A 7217-nucleotide genomic window follows, 5' to 3' on the forward strand; every position below is an offset into this window, starting at 1 on the left:
AGCAAAACATATAAGGTGATATTCCAGAATATGAGTTTTATTTAGTGAATTAAAAATCCAAAGTATCTGATACACACCCCTAATAGCCCCTAGAGCCCTTCTGTATTTAGGTCTCAATAATACTTTGTTCACTGGAAAAGTATGGCTGGGCCACACCAACAATACTCTGGGTTAGTCTGAGCTTCTCTGTTACTCAGCATCAAGCTTCACTAGTAATTTTAAGGATACATGTAATTAAGAGCATGGGCAAAGCCAGGAGAGGTCCAGGACATGGATACTAACTGCCCAGATCCTTTTGTCCTGAATCAGACATGTACTCTCTGGCCCAGAGCAATGATAGGGCCTTCAAAGAGATTTGTGGATTACCTCACACAGCAAGGAGACTTTAGGTTATGAATCATCTCCATTTTATACCCAGATCATTATGTGACTCACATGAAATCTACCAAGGAGCCATGCCAATCCACAGACTCTAAATTAGTTTTCCATAAACAGTCCTAATCCAGAGTCACTCCTGCTAAAAGCATTCCATGGGTGGCTACTCTCCTCCTAGTCAATCTCAATTTCTTTACCAGGAGGCCAATTATCAGCATGTTCATAAGGAGATTACATCAGATCACTTGCTTTCTTTGTCTCCCAGGAGTGTCCTCCTGGTAACAGGAGAGAAATGAATTGTAGGCCAGCTGCTTAATTTCTTCCTCCCCAGGACTGAAATCCAAGTGCTACCTCATGGACCATGATCTAACTCTGCCACACCTTAGTTTTCTGACTCTAACTATTCGGAGGCCTTTCATGAGGGGACTGGAGGGTATGGAGCTAGTGAGGCACCTCCAAGCAGAGCCATCGCAAGGACCAGGTCATTGGGTCCTGATGGTGGGTGTGATTTAAGGAATAGTGTGAAGGGAGAACAAGTGCCACCTAAACAAAGAAATTAAATATTAGGGTCCATTTATTGAAGGCTCACTACTACAAGCTTAGAAGGGAGTACTACCTTGATTTTACTGGTGTAGAGCTGAGGCTCAGATAGGTTAAGTAACTTGCCCAAGATCAAACAACAAGTGGCGGACAAAACCACGATTTAAACACAAAGTAGTTTGAGACCCAATTTCAACCTCAAACTGCTCCCCACCCCCTTCTTCACCGTGCTTAGGACGCTAGAGTTTGTAATCTGCAAAGCACATTTTGGTTTTTCCAGCTGCTCACTGCTAGGCTTTGCCCCCAGGGGCACTAGAGGAAGAGCGCAAGGCTGATAGAGGGAGAAGGAACATGCTTTCTCCTATTTACTTCCTGTTCCTGAAAGTGTCATCCCAGAAATGCCTCTTCACCTCAATATTAGCAGAGTCTTCCTATAGTAGCAGCTGAGTCTAGTTTCTAGTTTCTCAGATGCTTGTAAAACCAGCCTCAGAAACCCCTGCACCAGCCAGCCTAGGCCTCCTCCTCAAATCTCTGGATCCAAACCCCAGGACCATCCTCTGAGTTTCCAAGTTTTAATAACTTGAACCTCTTCCATCTCTCCCATCAACCCCAGGGGTGGTAGCTGCATCCTGCAGTTGCTACCTCTCTGATACCTGTGTGTTCCCTTTTTGCTTTTTTTAATTATGAAATTAACAATCCTTTAAATTCCTTCAGTTCAAATAACTGGTATGATGTCTATCTTCTACCATCTATTTTTGCTCTCCGCTGCCCATTCGTGTCCTCCATTTGTCTCCATATGGCAAAGTGGGTAGGAGCGTCCCTCTCCCTTACACGTATCTTGCTCATGTTAGCTTTAATTTTACTGGGGATGTACGGGTCCTAGGAAGGAAACTCGTGCTCTCTACACCTTTTCAATTAAGTCCAAGCCAATGAGTATTCTTAATTTGATATATATTATTTTTTATCACTTTTATTGAAGTATAATTTATGGAAAATGAACTGCATCCCTTCAACAGGTACAATTTGCATTTTGAGACATGTATGCACCTGGAAACCATTGATATCTTCAAGTTACAGAACATTTCCTTCCTCCACCCAAGTTTTCCCCATCTCCCTTTTCAGTCCATACCTCCCTCTATCCAGACAACCAACCAACCAATTTACTTCTGTTGCTATAAACTCGTCTGCATTTTCTAGGAGTTTATAACAATGGAATCATAAAATATGCAGTCTTTTTTCTCTGACTTCTTTCACTCAATATAATGATTTTGAGATTTATCTATGTTGTTGCATTTATCAGTCATTCAGTTCTTTTTATAGCTAAGATAAGTCCATTGTTTGTTCATCCACTCAAATGTTGATTCACATTAGGGTAATTTCCAGTTTGGGGTTATTATGACTAAAGCCACTATGAATATGTATAAATCTTTGTGTGGTAAATACCTAGGAGGGAAGATGTTACTTTTAAATTTAGGTGTAACATACATAAAGTGCACAAATCATAAATACACACATTGATCATTGCTTATATTCATATGCACCTGTGCCACACCATCCAGATTAAGATTTAGAACATTTTCAATACATAGAAGTGCCCCTCCCTAGTCAGCAGACTCCTACTGACTATTTTTTTTAATGATTAATAGAAGATTTATTTAAACAATAATACATAGACTTAATCATCATTACCAGACTTAATATAAAATGTTAAAAGTTCGATCCATTTTCTTTCATGGATCAGTTTTTCTTTCCGATCTCTGTTGGTTTTGAAGACATAATACTAGAAGAAGAGGGGCCCAATTCCAAACAGAGCTCCTAAGAATGAGGTCTTGGGAGTGGGTCCATAATTCAGATTGATATTTGCTGATCTTGCATAGGTCCCATGAATCAAGGTAGGATCTTCAATGAACCCTCTGCGGCTGGGGTTGTTATATTGAAGCAGGTACTCCCGTTTAAGTCAGGCTTTTATGGCCAAATGCTCGGCTTGCACCTTCCAGAGGTATGTTGTATTCAGCTGGGTTGAGGGTGTAGTGTCGGTTGGCCAGGTGTGATGGCTGGTACTTGGGGAATGACATCTTGGCAATCCAGTACACAAGCACCGATCATCATTATTCTGACTTCTGTCTCCATTGATTAGCTTTACTTGTTTTAGGACATCATATAAAGGGAATTATATGCATCCTTTGTGTCTGGCTTCTCTTGCTCCACAACTGTCTATGAGATTCATTCATGGTATAGTGCAGGGTTAGAGTCCATTCTTTTTACTGTAGTGTCATGTTGCATTGTGTAAATACACCACATTTACTTATCCATTCCCTTGTTGATGGACATAGTAGTTATTCCCAGGTTTCTTTTCTTATAGCTACTATGGACAATCTTGTATGTGACTTTGATGGACATATAATCTCATCTTTCTTGACCCAATAATGGGATTGTGGGTCATGGGGTAGGCTTATGTTTAGCTTTCCAGAGTGATTGTATCTATTTACACACCTATCACCAATGTATGACAATTCCAATTACTTCATATCCTCATCAATACGTAGTATTGAAGGTCTTTTTAATTTTAGTCATTCTGGGAGATGTGCGGTGTGATCTCATTTTGGTTTTAATTTATATTTCCCTGATGAAAAATTATGTTGGGAACTTCTCACACACTTAATGGTCATTTGAATATACTCTGGTGAAGTATCTGTTCAAGGTTTTTTCCATTATTAATTACATGGTTTTTTTATTATTGATTTGTAGGATTTTTTTTCATGTGCTGAATATAAATCCTTTGAAATATCTCCTTCACGTCTGTGGCTTGCATTTTTACTTTTCGGTGTTTTTGATGAATAGAATTTCTTATTTTAATGAAGTCTAATTTATCAACCTTAGCTTTTATGATAATTGCTATTTGTATCCTCTTTATAAAATCTTTGCCTAAGCCAAGGTCATTTAATACTCATTTAAGATAATTTATTTATGTGAAATTTCAGTGTTTCAAGGGCCAGGGTTTGCATTTTGTACAATGAATTTTAGGTCTTGTAGACCTACTAGACCTTGCCCTAGTAGACAGTACTGACATTCATACATGGGAGAGTGAGGGGGAGTCTCACAAAATAAGGAACAAGGAGAAAGCAGTTTGGGGCAGGAGGATAGAGGCAGAGTTCAAGAGAGAAGGGAAAGTATGAAGGGATAAGGGGATGAGTCAAAAGAAAGAGGAAAGAGAGGAGGAAAAGAGAAAGAGGGTGAGGACAAGGATACCTCCCAGCCTGAGCAAGGAGTGCTTTCAGGAATCTGAGGTCTCTGAGGAAGGCAGGAGCCTAGCAGGCAGATCAAAAGTCCCTCCTCCGGTCTTCCCAAGCCTCCCTTCCCTCTCTGTGCTCCAGCCAGCAAGCATTTACCCTTGAAAAGCATTTTTTTTTTTTTAAACCGTGGCTCCAGGGCACCTGGGTAGCTCAGTCCATTAAGCATCTGACTCGATTTTGGCTCAGGTCATGATGTCACAGTTGGTGAGTTCGAGTCCTATATTGGGCTCTGCATTGACTACAGAGCCTGCTTGGGATTCTCTCTCTCCCCCTCTCTATTTTCCCCTCCCCTATTCTCTCTCTGTCTCTCAAAAAAAAAAAAGAAAAGAAAAGAAAAAAATTTTAAAAAACATTGGCTGATTTTATTATAAGAAATCTTTATTTCCCAAGGACATGCTAAGACATCAGTAATTAACATGTACCTGAAGACACATCTAGGTTATGACCAATATCCAGAAATTCACCCTGACAAAATGTGTAGTATTTATAATGTGGGCTTTAGAGCCACATAAACCTAGGTGCCATTATTTACCCACTCCTGTCCTTGGGCAAGTTAATCAGCTTCTGTGAGGCTCAGTTTCTTCATCTATTAAATAAGTATTCATTCGTTCATAAAGTAATTTGTTGAGTACATGCTATGTGCCAGGGACTGTTTTAAGCACAGAGAGTTTACACATAAAGTGAAAAAATTATTTACCCTCATGAAGCTTTCCTTATAACAGAGAAAGGAGACACTAAACAAGATGAAATAGTATAACATCTCATATGTTATATAGTGATAAGTAGGGAGTGGTGAAAAGTGATAATATTCTGGGTGTATTTTGAAGGTAAAAGCAACATAATTTACTTCTGACCCAGTGTGTAGTATAAAAGAGACATAAGGAATGTAAAGAGAAGTTTAGAAGGACACCAAGATTTGTGGCCTGAGTTGGGGCGCCTGGGTGGCTTAGTTGGTTAAGCGTCCGACTTGCGTCAGGTCATGATCTCACGGTTCGTGGGTTCGAGCCCCGCGTCGGGCTCTGTGCTGACAGCCAGCTCAGAGCCTGGAGCCCGTTTCAAAAAAATTCTGTGTCTCCCTCTCTCTCTGACACTCCCCTGCTCACGCTGTCTCTCTCTCTCTCCTAGAAATAAATAAAACATTAAAAATTAAAAAAAAAAAAAGATTTGTGGCCTGAGTAACTGGAAGAATGTAGTTAACCATTACCCAGGATGGGGAAAAATTGCACAAGATACTGGGTGAGCTCACTTTGGGGTATATTACATTTTAGATGCTATTAGACATCCAGGAGGTCTCAAGTTCACAGTTGGATGTACAAGTTCAGGGAAGAGGTGCAGCTTGGAGACATACACATGGAAGTCATCAATGAACTAATAGTATTCAGAGTCATAAAACTGGATGACATCATCCAAAGAGTGATTAAAAGAAAGAATATATAAATGTTGTTGTTCCATTCAGAGGGTTGCTGTTGATAATGTGTATGTGTGTATGTGTGGTGTGGGTGTGTGTGTGTGTGTGTGAGAGAGAGGTTTGGTTGGATTAATGCTAAGGGTTTTATTTATTGAGTTTTTTTATATATCCCAGATAATAGAAGAGCCTAGATCCCTTAACTGATTTAATTTTCTAGGAAAGAGGTGACAGCCTTTTCTTCACTTTTAAGATTACTTACTGAGAGAGGGGCAAGATGGCGGAGAAGTAAGGAGCTCCATACTTGCACACGCGCACATATATAACACGGAAAAGATCTGAAGCCATTGGAAACCTTACAAAACCTGAGAGACTGGGAGAAAAAGGACGCAGAATCCACCGAGAAAGCCTTCTAACGGCTACCTCGAGAAACAAGCCAGAGTACACAAAGTGGAGAGTCCCAAATATCACTATGAATAGGAAAATAAAATAACCAAGGACCCAACAAGACAGACCAAGAGACACCATTCAAAAAACACTCTCTGAAAGGATAGGCCCTGGACAGTCAAAGAGTCTTCTTGGATACAGCAGCGCTCATAGATACAGAGAGCATAACAGGTCTTTAAAACCAACAAGAGCTGGAAAGCTAACTAAAATGATGAAACGAAAGAGCTCTCCTCCAAAGAAACTCCAAGAAGAAATGACAGCTAATGAACTGCTCAAAACAGATATCAGCAGCATAACTGAACAAGATTTTAGAATACTAATGGTAAAATTAATACCTGGGCTTGAAAAAAAACATAGGGGACATCAAAGAAACTATGGCTACAGACAGAATGGAAAATAAAAATAGGCATGAAGAATTTAAAAAATGCGATAAATGAGATACATAATAAATTAGAGGCCTCCAATGCACGGATTGAAGAGGCAGAAAGGAGAATAAGTGATTTAGAAGACACCATTATAGAAAAACAAGAAGATGACAAAAAAAGAGACAAACTGATCCAGGAACAGGAAAGAAGAATTCGAGAGCTCAGCGATACGGTCAAATGCAACAATATCCGTATCATAGGAATCCCAGAAGAGGAAGAGAGAGGGAAAGGTGCTGAAGGAGTCCTGGAACAAATTATAGCAGAGAACTTCCCCGACCTGGGGAAGGAAGTAAATGTGGAAGTACAAGAGGCTCAGAGGACTCCCCTCAGACGTAACCTGAATCGATCTTCTGCACGACATATCATAGTGAAAATGGCCAAATACAAGGACAAAGAGAGAATTTTGAAAGCAGCTAGGGAGAAAAGGGCCCTAACATACAAAGGGAAACCTATCAGAGTGGTGACAGACCTATCTACTGAAACTTGGCAGGCTAGAAAGGAATGGCAGGAAATCTTCAATGTGATGAACAGTAAAAATATGCAGCCAAGAATCCTCTATCCAGCAAGCCTGTCATTCAAAATAGAAGGAGAGATAAAAACCTTTCCAAATAAACAGAAATTGAAAGAATTTGTCACCACGAAGCCAGCCCTACAAGAAATCCTGAGGGGGATGCTCTGAAGGAAAGGTTGCAAGGAACAAAGATACCAGAGACACCACCACAAACATGAACC

General features: G+C 40.1%; 1 pseudogene; it reads right to left on the reverse strand.

The window, feature by feature from the left end:
* Nucleotides 1-2609: 2609 nt before the first annotated feature.
* Nucleotides 2610-2990, reverse strand: LOC120239522 (annotated as a pseudogene).
* Nucleotides 2991-7217: the final 4227 nt, after the last annotated feature.

The sequence above is a fragment of the Hyaena hyaena genome, unplaced genomic scaffold (assembly GCF_003009895.1).
Source record: "Hyaena hyaena isolate Hyena2069 unplaced genomic scaffold, ASM300989v1 scaffold_234, whole genome shotgun sequence".
In the NCBI taxonomy this organism is placed as follows: domain Eukaryota; kingdom Metazoa; phylum Chordata; class Mammalia; order Carnivora; family Hyaenidae; genus Hyaena; species Hyaena hyaena.